This window comes from Corvus brachyrhynchos, unplaced genomic scaffold, assembly GCF_000691975.1.
Source record: "Corvus brachyrhynchos isolate BGI_N302 unplaced genomic scaffold, ASM69197v1 scaffold255, whole genome shotgun sequence".
Taxonomy (NCBI): domain Eukaryota; kingdom Metazoa; phylum Chordata; class Aves; order Passeriformes; family Corvidae; genus Corvus; species Corvus brachyrhynchos.
Window position 1 is genome coordinate 9383401 of NW_008238358.1, and position 16356 is coordinate 9399756.

Here is a 16356-nt window from a genome sequence, read left to right on the forward strand (position 1 = left end):
CCTCTATCCTTCTGGAGCAGGGGCCAGAAGAATGACACCAGGTTCATTCACCAATTCATCACACTGCCCTTGAGGAACTATTACAGCTCAACAGATTAATCAGATAGATTAATACTCCTACTCTTTGGTGATTTCCAGAGATCTGTTTTGATGGTTCTTCTTCTGGCGCTTTTCCCACTGAAACCCTTTTCCGTGTTAAAGTGGAATTAATTCTAGGGCAATACTGAATGGTTACTTTCAGGTTAACAGTTCAGCCAGTTTGTGTCTGGTGCTCTTAAGTTCCACTGAGATAAACCAATTGTCCAGATAGTGTAGTAAAGTTACCTTGCTACTGGATATGAAACCTTTTAAATAAGTGAGATCATAAGTAGTTATAGTCTTAAACATTTATGGTTCTGAGTTGCAGGGTTTGGTTTTTCAGTCATGAAGATGCCGTGTTTGTCTTTTACTGAAGATCACCTGTATTTCTTCAGCAGTACTTTTAGACCGACAGCATTCTTCTGCACAGGGATCATAATCTGCCATGTGCTAATAGCACATGTCACTCTACTCCAGAAGTGGCATCGTTGTGGTGACCACCTTTAAGAGTATCTATCATATGATAGCAGCTCAGAGGCATGAGGGTGACATACAACACTGTACGACAATGAAGATGGTACTGTGGGAATTATATACAATCTTTAGTCAGGCTGTCCAAGCTCTTTTAGCAGAGGCAATAATATAGGTAACACATTTGTAGCAAAGTAAAAAATAAACCTGCCCTGCTTCTGCAATTATCAAATAATCAAAATCTGTGATTGTCAGATAATCAAAATAATCACTGCATCCTCAACCATAAAACTTTACATTAAGGTGTTGATTTTTTGGAGTTTTTTTACCCAAGTGGATAAGATTAAATCCTGTGTTAAAAATATTTTCCAGTGTTGATCTAAAGTTCTAAAAACTAATTGTCTCTCTCTAATTTTTGAAAATCACCTTTTAAAAGTATGATTATGAAAAATGTTATCGTTTAATTAATTCCAGGGAAAATGCAATTGTGGAATACTTTACCAATATGAATCTTCTCTAAGGAAAAGCATTTTAAAAGAACCAGGTTGGCAAGCTGCTGTCTTGATTGCTAAATGCAAATTCAAGAAATTCCAATTTGACTTTAGGGTAGGCACGTTCTTATAGAAAACACACAAGGTTTTGCAGTGATTTATATACTTATTTTGCCAACTCAGTGCTGTGATGTTCAATATCTTGAAGAATGAGCTCTCTAGGATTAGGCACTTGGTAGCCTCAAGCACCTCTTTGTTCTCTCAGATTTTGTGCTTAATTGATTTACAGTTTATTTTTGAGTTTGTTTTTTTTTTTTAATTTTCTGCCATTAATAGATTAATATCTTATTTTTTTCTTTTTTATTCAAGCATACTATACTTGGATCTCTTAGCATATTTATTCTTTATTAGATACTAGGCTGACAAAAGCCAACCCCAAAGGGACTCTGCCATTTCCAGTTGTGTCTAAAATAATCTCTATGCAGTTGTGAGCAGGAACTGTCCCCAAAAGCACTGAGTTGATCCTTGTGACTGAGAAACTGTGCTACAGTGGTTTGATGGTGTGTCATAACTGAGTAGGAAAAGGACAGAAGGTCTTGAAGAAGATGAAGTATATGATCCTACAATTCAGTCAGCAGAAATAAGGATATTCTAGAGAAAATTTAGATAAAGTGGGGAGATTCAGTTATTTCTAATCTCCAGTAGATTGACAGCAGTATTTCTAGGTTATGTATCAATTAAGGCAAGGCAGAGTCTGTTTTTGCCTTCAGTGTTGTGAGGGAGCAATATACCCTAAGGTACCTAATGCCTTCTCTAGAAGAACCAAAACCTGTGTTCCAGAAAGAGCTTGGATCGTTTGGCAAACGTGATGACATTTTATGTGGCTTTGTTCACCGTTTTTCTTCTGGAATTATCCAAAACAATGGATATTTCCATGTTTTATCTCATTTCTCAGGTGATAGCCACTGTACTGTCTTATATATTGCCTTGAGGTCATTTCCTCGTTCAGTGTGATCCAGCCTACTTTCCTGTTCTCACAACTTGTAAAAATGGCTACAGCCCAACAGAAGCTGAATAGTCTCTTAAATCTCCTGGCAACACAGCTGGGAGAAGAGATCCAGTCTTTGTAATTCTTGCGTCTGGTATCAGACTACAAGGGAAATAAGAGCACAAAATATGTGTCCAATGGGGAATCCAGCACACAGCTAGTCTTGAGGTACTGTATTTCTGGAGTGATCAAGTATTCTTGAGGGATTCACAGAAAGCAAGTTGGGTTGGAAGGCACCCCAAACTTTTGGTCAGAACATGGCTAATTTTAAATTAGGTCGGATCAGTCAGTCTTGTCCTGTTGAGGTTTGACATTCTCCAGGAATAGAGGTGCCCAGCCTCCCTGGGCAGCCTGTCCCAGGGACCAGCAGTGTTGAGAGTGGTATCTGTACTATGTGCTTTTATTCAGCGTGGCCACCAAACACACATGGTTTTTTCAGTCTATGAATTTGCAATGTGGTGCATTTCACCTTTTATTGTCATAGAGGAACAATAGGCAGCAGGTAATATATGATTTGCAAGGTACAATTTTCGAAAGTACTCTTTTGGCCTGGGGTGAGGAAATGTCTGTGTAACTATCACAGTGCATAGTAGTGAAAATCAGGCACCTCTGCCTCTGAGAGGATCATTTGGTTTGTTCTTTCTGAAATTGAGACTAACAGAAAGGTGGAGAAAAACTGATGCATAAGCAGTAGTTGTTTTCTGAAGGGAAATGACAGTAGTGAAACATATTTATTATACCAAAGAGATTGCCAAGGGAGGACATTGCTTATGAGAGGTTCTTGAAAGCTATAGACATCAAGGAAGCAGATAAATTCTTCAGAGGGGGACATGGGAATGTTAGTAATGGATTCAGAGAATTAATGGGATAATAAAATAATTAAGAAAGGAGAAATTTCACCTGAGGCTGTCAAATTTGACATAACTGATAGGAGATGGAATTTCCTAGGTTATACTTGAAGAAGAATTAATTCAAGAAGTGTCAATTGGCCAATAAATCATTTCAGTTGGAAATGCAGAAGAGGTTTGTAGCTTGCACAAGAAAAATCTGTTTGTTTTTGTATGTGAAAAGATCACTGCGTAGTATGCCAAACTCTGTTTAAACGTTGGCAGACTGGACTCTCTGAACAAAGATTGTTTCATCACTTTAAGCACAGGCATCTTGTGGATTACTGTGCAGTGCGAGTTTTATTTATTTGTATTTCAGTTGTTTTCTCTCTAATTTCATAATGAATTTTCCAAAAGTTTTCTCTTCTTTAATTTGTATTTTATTTTCTCAACTTCATGTTTTTCACAAGCTAAAATCAGCAATAAGGCAAATACTTGGCTAAGAGCTTTGAGTGAGTCTCTCTTATTTCTGGACATCTTTATTGCTACCCCTTTCTTTTCTTCCCCTTCCCCATTATATTTCTGTCATCCAAAAAAGGAGTTAAACTGGATGGGATATGGGGTGACTCCTGCCCTCTGAGTTTTTAGATGTTTTCTCTCTTCAGAAAGGTTGCAGTTGTTTTCATTTTGTTTCTGCTTTTTCAGATGAGAAGCTACCACAAAACCTATCTGCAACATATTGCTGGTTTTCTGTGGTGTGTGTGTGATATTCTGCAGCAGAAATAATACTATCAACACAATGCTACTTCTTATCAGTGAACTAAGATTTTTGTTATTTCTGCTTCTTGTCTGTGAAGTTTTTCTGCAATTTCTGCTTGTGGTCCCAGACTTGTGACAAGGGTTGAGTTTGCCACTAAAGGGGATCAAATGACTGTTTTGGTTTGGAGGAAAGGTAATTTCCAGGATGTTTTTACTTGATATTTTTACTTATGTCAATTTGTAGTAACTCAGCCTACTGGATTTTGTGGAGTCTGCTGTATTTACAGTTGGTGTCAGTGTTACCAGTAAGTAGCCAACAAGGCCACTGTGGAATGGGAGTCACATTATCAGTCATCTTTTCCCCTGTCTGGACTTGCAGGCAAGGGAAGTACACACAAGTCTGAGCTAGTGTAGGAGGTTGTACGTGTACATAGACAAGAAGAAATTACCTTTATTTATGGGAAGAAATCCTTCTTCTGTTTGGAACTGGCAGGCTGAGCAAAACAGTTGCAGTTCTCCTTCAGTAAATGTGAGATTGATGCCAGTCTTGCCTTTCTCAAACCTTTAAACAGTTATTGCAAGATGAGGCAATGTCTGTTCCACTGGCTGGTTGGCCCTCTTGGACATGGCTTCAGCTGTTTCTTTGAAATTGCTATTAAAAATTTTTGAATTTAAAATGAGGCAGCATTTTAGGAATACTCATTTTTGCAATTGCCCATTGTATTGGTAAGGTAGAACAAGTATTGGTAGCAATTTTGTAGCAATAGTTTACTTTTCATTTCCTTGCTGTGCGGTAGGATTCGTGCTCTTCTGTGGCATTCTCTTCTACTTGAAAAGCTTGACACTAAGTGGATATATATTTTTAAATATAGACAGGAAAGCTATTATTTTTTATTTAGCTTTTACTGTGTAATGGAATTTGTGACAAGGTTATTTGCTTCAATATAATTTTGTGTACTGATTAGTGTTCTTTGGAAAGGGCCTTGAGGCATGTTGCATGAAAGATGCTATATAAGTAGGGAATGGAAGGGTAAACGACCTTCATTTAAATGCAGTCAAGTAATCATTATCAAAGTTTTAAGCAATTTGAACTGCCTAACAGGAGGTATGATGACAATAATTGCCAATGTCCTTAAAGGACAGCTGTACCCATTTGATCACTGCCACATGCTTGAAGTTCATAAAAGGAAAACCACTTTGCACAATCTCTATGTTGTATTTGAAGATAATTATTTTAAAAACAAACAAGCAAACCAACCAGCCAATCAACAAAAAGACCCCAAACAAACAAAAAACCCCCCACCAACCAACAGAAAACACATATTTCAAAATGAATATTTTGAAGGTCTCTGCATGTAACCCAACAGAGGTTTACCGAGTGTAGGTGCCAACACCAGAAGGCATGAGTGAATTATAAAGTCAAAAGAAAAGAAAAAAAAAAAAAAGTTCATTAGTATTTAAATAGGAGTGAAGCAGGCAGTGTATCTCTAAGAAGGAATGGGTTTGCCATGCAAGTTAAAGGAATGCTGTGCTCTGCAACGTTGTTCTGAGCTTAACCTTTAGGTAACTTGGGTCAAGGAAGTGAATTATGCTGAAGGACTGAGGAGAAAAGTATTCATATTTATATTTACATTTACTCTTTTCCATACCCAGAATCATCTTGAAATATACCCCCATATGGACATGCATTATCAGAAATGGATTTTGCCCATTTTCTGAGGTGCATACCGAGGAGCTGGGCCCAGCTTGGGAGCAATAGTTCGTTCCTTAGCGTGGGTCTGTGCCAAGTTAATATTTCCTGTCTTTATCTTAATGTTCTTATGACTGGCCTAGTCCCACCAGTGTTCCACAGGCTAAGAAGAGCTCTGTAACCCTTTTGAGATGGGTATATAAAACACGTAAGGGCTTAGGGAATCTCAAAGTCCAGTCTGCAACTGTCACTATATATTATAATATAAAATGATAAAGCTGTGTCTTAACATGAGCTAATTATTTTTGTCCTTCAGGACTCCAGTTGGCTGTTCAATAATGTTATTGCCCTGGGAGTTACAAATCTTCTAATTTGCAGCATAAAAATATTTATGGCTGTTTTATACTTATTTGTTCTTGTGCCAATGTTGTCTTTTTGACTTCAATAGTTCATCTCCAGTGTATATGCTTTGCTGATTATGTTTTTTCAGAAGAGTCATATTCCTATTCAGTCTTGGCAGGGTAGACCAAGCCAATGCCTTTTATTTTCTGTGAATGCACACTCTTCATTCCCAGTGTCATTCCTACAGCCCTTCCTTGTTTTTTTTCCAGTTTAAATTAATCTTCCCTGAATAAAATCAGAATTAGTGTTCTGGTGACGTTTCGCTGTGAAATGACATTAATACTATCTGGAAAAAAATTTCCTGAATTTATATTCTTCAACTGCATAGCTTGTTTTCATATTTACATCAAATTAGTTGGTGAAAGTACATCTTCCAATCAGTTTATATGTTTCAGATTTTTTTACTTTCTCTCTTCTTTGTGCTTTAGTTTCAACCTGTACCTTTTTCTTTTCACTGTTATTTCATAGTTGATAGTACTACTTTCTCTTCATTACCTCTGTTTACGTGGAACATGGTATTTTACCAGTATGATGTTTTGATTTTTCTTTCTACTGGTGGTGTCTCCTAATTTTATGTCATCTGCAAACTTCCACTGTGTGTTTCTACTTGTTATATTCATACTCAGTAATGAATTCAGGAGAGTTTTGCAAACTGATCTATGAGGAGCTTCATTACCAGGCTTCCTTCAGTTCATTAGATGTCTTTTTAATACTGTCATTATATCCCATTTAGTATTTCCCTAACTAATTTACAGTCCTTCTACTAATTCCTATTTTTCCAGCTGTTAATGCACAAGGTAACATTTTTATATATATATATATATATATATGTGCTGCTGTGCAGTTAGATGATTCAATAATTTCCTTTGCTTAAAATCAGCCATATTATCAAAGAAATTAGCTTGGCCAAAATTACCTTACATCACCCGTTGTGAGCTTCATCCCATTTTTGTTATATGTATTTAAACCTTGAACTAATAGAAGAATTATTGTCTGGATCAATTTACCTCTTCTGCCTCCTTAAATACCAGTGACTCCCCCTCAATTCCCACCAAGTCCCAATAAAATTGTGGAGATTTAATGAACAATTTCTATGACTGCTCCAGCACACTTCATTTTTTTCCCTCCCATGTTATTATTTTGTCATGACCTGAGTGTTTTAGCCAACTATCCCTTTTTATGTTTTCACAGTCTATAACGTCATCAAACACCCCTTTCTGTCTATTTCTGTTTTTCCTAAAGAGCACATGCATTTTGCTATCTGTGTTCCAGCCCTGCCTGCTCTTTCAATATATTTTGCTTTCCTGCAATAGCTTTATTCATCATGCAGCACTCCAAACTTTCCCATTTTGTTTAAGAACACAAGTAGCAGAGCAACAAACCTTGAAAGTATTTCTTACTGATTGGGCCCAGTTCCCTGATGAGTCTATTCATGAATCATGCCATCTAATTGATGGTTATTTGCATCAAAATTAGTATTTTCTTCTAGATGTCCATTGTATTCTCCCCTCTGTTCTTTAAGCCGTTATTGTGACCCTGTTTTCTTGATTTTTCCCATTCCTTTAAATCAAATCCAGATGTGGAAAATATGTGCCTCTCCCAACAGTCTTCCTTTCTTTTCTAGTTTACCACTAGTATATGCAGAGATGTGTGCTCATTAGTAAAGGGAGAGATCTCAACAGAAATTTAGGGAAACTGTGTAGATGCAAATTGTATTGCAAAAGGTAAAACTCAGAATTTGCCTTTCTGAAAAGTTTTCTCAGGCTTTTTGATGGCTCTTTCTCTGTTTTGGACTTAATTTTTTTATAACTAAAAGAAGTTCCAATGAAGACTTCTGGAAAACTTGGAATATGTCTGACTGTGTTTTAAGTTGACCTACCATGTATCTTACACATGAGAAAATAAATGTCTAATACATAGGAAATTGACATAGATATTTCACTGTCATTACTAAGTAACTTAATCAGTGAAATTCTTTGAAGTTTTGCTATTCCTCTGGAGTCTCCCAGGCTACATCCATATAAGCTAAATGGAGCCAGTGCATGCACTCAAGTGTGGGCTCAAGACCACTAACCTCCATACTGTGCCACATGTCCTCCAGGCTGGAGACTAGGACCTGGCCCACTTTATTTGTTAGTAGCTAAGAAGTTATTTCTGGAGAGAAGTATTTGCCAAGTAAGTTCCTATCTGTATGTCTCACAGGAAATATTTTTGCCCCCACAGCTAGATGTAAGAAATGTCTGTTTTATTCTTAATTAGTAAGAATGACTGATAGTAATCATGGCAGGTGGGAAGGGTTTGGGATGAACCTTTATGTCTGAGCTGTTAAGTTCTCCGGGCTTCAGCCTACTTTGAAATCAATTGCTTTGAGTTACTGTGTAGAATGGGGAGGAGCAAGGAAAGTATTTTTTTCCTGAATTTCTGATAGAGAATCACTGTCCCAGGCTCTGTGTGAGAGCTGGGGTCCTTTAGAACTAGGAATGTTGTTCCTTCATATCTGATGAAAAGACACTGTCCCAGTTTTTGTTCTTTCTGCATGCTCACAACTCTTCTCCACAAATCATTCATACCAAAGTCATCCTCTTTGTACCTTACAGCCTTTACTACAAGAAAAGATGCTGCTGTTCTCTCTGGACCATCAGGATGCCCTCTTCTCTGTCATCTTGAGGCGTAAAACTAGCCTGTTCTAAATGAACAGCTTCTGTATGGAGAGGGAGGAAAAAGGAGAATAGTTTTCAGTAGAAAGAAATAAATTTTAGGATGCTTCTTTGAACCAAACAGATTTTACTTGAGCCTCCTGAGATTTTCTTACCACTGTTTGCCAATGAAGCTGTATTTACAAGATTATTATAGCATCAAAACTCAGCTGCATTTAATTCCACTGGATTGCACTTTTGTTACTTTGAGTAGACACTGGTGTGTATATCAGCTCTATAGGGTTCTGAAAGAGATTTAAGAAACAAATATCATAAAACAAACGTCACAGTAAAAATTCAATTATAAGTCAAAATGTCTTGTAGTTTAGATTGAAGAAAAAGGGAAAGCTAACAAAAGAAGAACATATGTATATTTTTAGCTACAAAAGGATTTTATTCATTTTTTTCCATGGCACAGTGCTACATTATCTCATAGAACAGGTGAAAAAAGAAATACTGCAGAGGGTAGCTTGTATGAGGACATTTTTTTTACATATAGCTAATTAACAAAGTTCAGATGCTTACAGTGCTAACACAGTTAATTTTAGTAAGAAAATTGCAGAAAAGCAACAAATAAGTAGAGTAATGATGAAATTCTATGACTCCACTGGGAGTATCTTTTTCAAAGAGAAAATAGCCTAACCCAAAGTTGAAAACTGTAGAAATGGAAAGCAAAATTTTAGAATTACTCTTAAAGTCTGTGCAATGCCATGGCAACTTTCATTCATGCCCAAATAGGTTTGAAGTCTCCTTCACTGAAGATATTCAAGAACTGCCTGAGCACAATCTTATGCCATGTGCTCTGGGATGGCCCTGCTTGAGCAGGGAGGTTGGGCCAGATGATCCACTGTAGTCCCTTCCAACTTGATCCATTCTGTGATCCTTTTTCTTTTGAGTTCCTGTATTGGAGAAGATTCATTTTACAGTGAGAAACTTTCTGCTGTTTTATTTACTAGTTTTGCATCTTCTGATACATTTAGCAACACTGCAAATGGAGGTCAGATAAACACAATTAGAACTTTTTCACCATTCTCTATTATATTAGATGTGATTACAACACAGCTATTATCTTTGCTTCACTGGGAGCTACCTTTGACAATTACCTTGTCCAAAGCTAAAATCCCTGATTTCAAGTTGAGTAACAGTCAGTGTTTACAGTGGGAATCTGGTGATGATCTTGAGGAGAACTGACCATTAGGAACTGCAATTGATCCTTAGTTTATACTTGTCCTGGGAAAGTAACTGCTATATTTCTATTATCATGCTTAGGCATTAGGCATAATTTTGACTTTATAGATGGCACCAAAAATGTTGAACACATAAATAAGCTTCATTTAAATAATCAGTTACTTTGTTGAAGCTGAGAGTATGTCTTTTCCCGGTAGTACATCTGTGCGATAAGAGTGCAAAGAAATCTGAACCTCAATTTCCATGTTGGCAAAATCCTTTCAAAGACTCAATTGTAGTATGAGTAAGGTAAGCAGTGCTTTGAATTGATGTAGTATTTCTCACTAGTGAGGTGAAAGTGAAATTAAACATGGTATTTTTCCTGTGTAAATTTCCTAATACTACAGTTATAAGTCAGATATCATGAATCAGCAGACAAATAAGTCTGTAGAGTTCCTATGCATGAAACAAGTTATCTTATTTAGCCACATGTTGAGACTAACTCAATTTCTTCCTTGCATGTGATGTTTTAGCTAAGCAGTAACTTAATTTGAATACACAAAGTAGTAAAGTTCTATCTCTTGGAATCAATTTTACAGAGACATTTAGTCAATGCTGTTTGGAAAGAATAAGTTCAATATATGCTGTCATACATTAATAACATCTAAGTTATTTTCTGGACCAAATGCAGTGAAGCGTTAGTGTATGTTTCTTTTCCTGAAGTATTTGTGAACATTTTCTTTTGGACTATATGATCATTTTTGTGATATGCTGGCTAGTGCATGGATGGCTTTTATGTGTGAGTGGCTACGTTTTATATTACTTAGAATAAACAAGGTTACATCTTAATAATGCTTTAATAGGGGTTGCATTGATTATGTGTCACTCCTGTTAGTTCATAGGAGTTTCTATTAAGCATTTACCTGGGTGCATTTTCTGTGATTATGGCAAGCTTTCAATGGTTGGACCTCACTCATTGTCTGTATTTAGCATTATCTCCTTTTTTATCTTTATACATCTGTGTGTATGAAGTGTTTTTTCTCATGGAAGTTTACAACAGTGATAGGAATATTGCATTTAAAAAATGGAAGGAAATTTGTGCCCTGTTACAGATCATAGTAATAGATATGCATGCCTGTTTATTTGAGAGAATATTTTTTTTCTTAGGCATCCATAGTCATTTCAAACACAGCATGCAGTGCATCAGTTCTATCAGATACTGTGTGTAATGTGTTCACATAAGCCTCTCAAGGCACAAATTTTCAATGTACAGGAGCTGGTTTATATCCTAGGCTTTCTAAACACTGTACTAACTATACAGACTGTATCAATCTGATAGTTTGGGGCCAGAATTATAAAACATAGAAGTGCAGGGCTGTGTGAAAGGTGAGATCTTTGTATTTGAATTTTACTTGAATTGATCCATAAAGTTATTTTTAGAAGTTACGTTCTCATAACATCTACATAATCTGTTTTACTCTAATCTGATTTTTCCAAGCTTTTTAAGCAGTGCTGAAAATTACTTTAGGGAATAGATTTGCTTTCAAACTGAGTTTTCAGAATAAAGTTCGGGTCATTGTGTTCCTTAAGAGATTGGCTGAATGCCACTAATAGTATGTTGTGACTGTTTTTAAGCCTGACAGTTGGCTACAATACACTTGAGTAACTTCCAGTTTTATTGTCAAGCCAAGGTATGATTTCAGGAGAGATGGTATCTGGCATCCACAGAAGATATTATCATCAGTTAGAAATAAGATGCACTTCATCATTTTTTGCAGCTTTACTCATTATGTTGTGCCCTGCATTTGAATTAAGTTTGTAAAAAAAAAAAAAATTGTTTTAAAATGTAGGTTTGCAGTTTAGTAGCCTTTGAGGTGTGACATGGATATCAATAAATAAACCAAGCATGGAGCACATTTAGTATCCCAGTTTAGGAGGTGCTTTAAGAATTTTTTTCAGATTAAAATAATTATAATTCAGAATTAGTCTCATTGAGCTGAGAAAAAACAGATTTGTAGACATAGACAATATCCTTTATTAGACTAGTGGCTATGGATGGACCTGCTGAAGTGTTTGCTTGACATCTTGTTTATAAAAAGCATACTCATTTCTACCATTACTTTTGTGTAATATGGATGGAGTCAAAATGAGATTCTGCACCAGCACATTCCTGGTTGCTGAGAGATGCTAAGTGAAGAACACTACCAACAGCGAAAGCGTCACTTCCAAATCTATTTTTTTAAACACCTCTAGAGAATCATGCCGCTGCACAGACAAGAAGCCTTTGAGATCGCACCTTCTCAGGCAGTTCTGTTTCTTCCCAGTTCATGTTATATTAACAGAATTAATGGGACAACTTTTTTATGATGCCTTACTTCCCAAATGTTAACCCTTGCTTAACTGTGGGCAGTTGATATTCTTTTTTCCTCTTGTTTTTTTTAGGTTTTGATTAATTTGCCATTTCAAATTACAAAAGTCAACAATGCTTAAAGCATATGCATTTTTGTTTTTTCTCCTACAAAATTTCGTTATTAGAGAATAAGATGTTATAATGGTGAATCAACACAGATGCATGCGAATAGCAAACCTGGTTCTCCCTGACATGTCCATTCATTTAAAGAAAATATTGCTGAAAGACAATTGGGTCGTTGGGTGTAATAGTAGTAAACTACCATGCTGTAGCTGTGTTTATAATCTTGTGAAATTTGATCTGTACCATAGAGGTCTTCAAAACATTAAACATTTGTGAACCAATTTATTCAAGCTCATGAATATCAAAAATCAAGAGACTTAAAGCTATTAAAGAGAGCAAAAGATGCAGATTTAGATCCATAATGAGGTTTTGAAAATCACTAGTTTGTGTCCTGAGGTCACATGTGTGATCTTGAGTCTTCAGGAGCTGTGAGCCAGTCATTGCATGGAGGGATGGAAGGTGCATATCTGTATATAGATAGAGATATCAGACCTGATGATTTACCAAATGAGATCTTTTATTCTAAAGGCCAGCCAACCTCCTGATGCCTGCCTGCAGCTGGAGTTAAGGGGGAGAAGCAGAGTGCTGGGGCTGGTCACCTCCATGGTTGAGTTTGATTCTGCCCAACTTGGGACATTGACGCTGCCAGGACCTGAAAGACTGCAGGCTGAGGGGGGTGATGTCTTGGTGACAGGGGCAGTGTGGCTGACTGAAAAATTATGTGAAATAATATGCAAGTCTGACTTGATATTCTGGCAGAGTGGAACTTGTTGGGGTGCAGTTTCTGACGTGAAGTGAGTTAATGGTGGAGCTGGGGTGTTTGTGCAGAAATCCAGATATGTCTCTGCAAGCCCATCTCTGGCTACCATGTGCAGCAGGAACAGCAAAGATGGTCATGCCACCCATGTAACAGAAATACATTAAAATTTATAGTATTTATTTGTAAACTCACAGATCATGTGCCATACTGTGTAAAGTGTGATTTTTCTTCTTTTTTTCTTTTTTTTTTCCTTCTGGTTTAATGTTCAGAGTTAGTGTCATCCTAATTAGTTTCCACTGACAGAATAAATATTGTTCCATCTGTGCACTATTACAGTCAGCGACTGAAGGTTTGAAACACTTGAGCAGTGGATGTCAAGTAGTCTGTAAAGGGACTGGAAAGCAACTCATTTTTGGATTATTTTGCATATATCACCATTCAGAAGGAGGTTATGGGAGCAATTCTCATCTGTACTGCTATCATCCCAAAATTATGCCAAAATTTTGTTCCCTTTTTTCAACAGAATTTACTTGATAATGATCATGAATAATAAAATTAAAGGATTTCATGCATTATGACAACAAAAAGCCTTTTTCTTTTTTTTTTTTTTGCAAGTTTTCAAATGTGTTTTAAAAGGGAAACATTTATTACCAAATGCTGAGAGTGGGCCAGATGAACTGATATCCTTATTTATTAGACATTCCTGAGACAAGAGGCAGAGCAACTTGTCAGGAATCTCCTTTCCTTTTCCTGTGCACTTTACCATGTAAAAGGAAATGCACCTTTGTAAAAGGTAACTCTATTTAAGCCTTATTCCTGGAAATTTCTTTGGCTGTGATTAAAGCAGAATTAAAAAGCAAGCGAACACTCTATTTAGAGTTCATTTTGGTGTTGTGGAGGGCTTTCAAAAAACTAGTCAGGCAGGAGAAACAGGCACATAGACTTCTCTGTAAGACATATAGCTGGCTTCTGGCTTCAAGTCTGTCTGACATTGAAAATATTTCTTGTGAGTAATAATCCTTTACTTAATGTGATGGAATTTTTCCAGTTCAACTTCTTGTAGCTTGATTAAACAAATTAATTTTTACATAATTGGAAATCAGTGCAGCTCTTCATGAAGTTGTTGCTTGGTATTTATAAAATAGTCTTAAAAGAACATTGACATCTCAACTCTCTGAAAAGATCCCAGGCAGCGTCCTTAGGAAATGCTATAGACTCTATAAATCCGATTACCAAAATTCTTTCTTAGCTGAAGCAGAACAATATGTGATGCTATCTATGAAATGTATAGCTAATACCCCCAAGTATCCAAAAATATTCAGTATCTGCATATTATATTAATGACTAAATCTGCCCAATCCCTTTAGATATCTTTTTTTGGTTTTAATTCTCAGTAACATTAGGGGTAAATGTAAATATTTCATTAGCAATTCTATAATAAGAAACTTTAATTTGTGTAAGATTGTTATAGTTAAAGAGTGTACATTCTGCTTTAGATAGTAATTGACTGCCAACATGATTTTCAAACCTATAGAAACCTGTGCAGAGTTCCTGGGGTGTATTCGGGTTTTCTTTGTTTAATTTCTGGATTTGGGGGAGCTGTTGTTGTTGTTGTGTTTGGAGTTTGAGAGGGTTCTTTTGGTTTGGTTGGTTGGGTTTTCCTATACATTAAAGTTATGACGTGTAAATAAAAAAAGGTGCTCTTTCTCTTCTGTGGTTCTTAACATTGAGAAATTGTACATTTCACTTTGAATATCTTGGGTTTGCTCTGATAAAAAGTAAAACTTTTGTATACATAGAGGAGGAAAAGCAGCATTTACTGGGAATTTAACAATTCAACCTTCTTTACTTGAAGCTTGTGTTATTTCTTTTATAAACTTTGCTATACAGATTCAATTCTATAGCAACTTTAAAAAACTAGAACTTGTAAAAAAATGGCCTTAGAGAAATGTTATTCTACATCATGTTTAAATAATTAGACTACTGTCTTACTGAAACATGTGTTCTTTGGATTTTAAAAGAGCTAAAACCATGATTATTGGCACAATTAGGAAATTACATTGTGTCATTGATTGATAGGTAGTTGCATGAAAATGAACTGAAAGGCTTGTAGAAGTAAATGTGTATTCTACTACTGCTTAGACAAACACTCTTGTGTTTACCTGAGTTATAGGAGAGTTATGGAGCTGAGCAGAGGCACCTTTCCTTTCCATGTTTAGTTTGTTCATGTCACTGTTTTGTTTTGTCACTGTTTTTTGTGCAGTCATAAACAGAACAGGCTCACACTGCAAGAGAGAGCAATTTAAAAATTGCACAATTTCACTACTGTTTTTACATCATCTTTACACCAGAAACAAACAAGTGAACAAATGGAAACCCATCAAAATTAAATATGTGCTGAAAGGTCATGCTGTCCTTTAATGTTGACTGGCAAGGACACCTTATTTATTTAAGCTTTTTTAAAACCAATTTCTGTAACCAGCTATGCTGAAGAGATGCTCATCTCTTAAGAAATAATTTAAAGGTTATAATTGGAGAAAGGCCTTTTTATTATTCTTAAACCATTTTGTTCATTCTCCCCCCATCCTTTTTTCCCCCATTTATTATCTTTTCCCTAAAGGCCTCCTCCTACACATTGAAGTCCACAGTGAAACTCACTAGTGGGGTTGAAGCAGAGAAACCACTGCAGGACTCCCTATTTCAAAGCTGAACCAATATTCACCATTGACACATTCATTCATCTGTGCAGGGTCATTGGAAATCCTCTTTCTCTAGTTTTGCCTTCCCTTCAGGGAGCAATGCTTAAAAGAGCAAACCCCTGGTGTGAAGAGATAGAAGAATTCTCAGCGTGGCCAGTGGTGCCAGGAATCGAATTAAAGTTGTCCATTTGCAGATGACTGTATACTCAGCTCCCAGCATATTCAGCTGTGGGGCTTGATGCTGACGTTTTATTTGAAATGTTGATGGTGGCACTTGGTTGTATTAAAAAAAAAAAAATTGGGGGCAAAAAGTATTTTCTCAAAAAAAAGAGGAAAAACGCTGAATTTCAAAATGTCCATGGTTCCTGCTGTTCCTTTTAGGTCTAGAGGTTGTTAAGGATCACATGCCAAAGAGGTAAATAATTACAGAATTTACTTCTTTGGGTAATTTAACACTTGTCACTTATTCTGCTATTGTTGACATCTCTATTTTGGCATAAATCAGATTTTGACATTACTAAACCTGCAGTTTCGTTTTTCTTCACACACGTTATCTCTTCCATGTGAAAGGCACTGGGGAGACGCAGGCTGCCATGAAATCTGAAATGCCTGCAGTCAACACGAGGAGCGCCTCTTTATTTCAGTTTCATTTCCTGTTAATAGAGATGAACTTGGTGCACATTTGGACGCATTTAGAAATTGTCAAACAGAGATTCTGTAAGAGGAGTTCTAAGAATTTAAAGAAGTCTCTGTCAGTTTGGAGGATGAAAGGATAAGCACAGTTAACCATTTGGT

General features: G+C 36.4%; 1 protein-coding gene and 1 long non-coding RNA gene across 6 annotated transcripts in view; one reads left to right on the forward strand and one right to left on the reverse strand.

Moving 5' to 3' along the window:
* FIGN (fidgetin, microtubule severing factor) overlaps positions 1-16356 on the forward strand; it is a 107702-nt gene that overhangs the window by 62816 nt on the left and 28530 nt on the right. The gene's annotated exons all lie outside the window — the stretch shown is intronic.
* LOC108447042 overlaps positions 9322-16356 on the reverse strand; it is a 30594-nt gene continuing 23559 nt past the window's right edge. For all 3 annotated transcript variants that reach the window (XR_001862416.1, XR_001862415.1, XR_001862417.1), the window contains exons 2-3: positions 15025-15147; positions 9322-9361 (exon numbers count right to left, since the gene is read on the reverse strand). This is a non-coding gene — a long non-coding RNA (uncharacterized LOC108447042). The remainder of the gene's footprint in view (positions 9362-15024; positions 15148-16356) is intronic.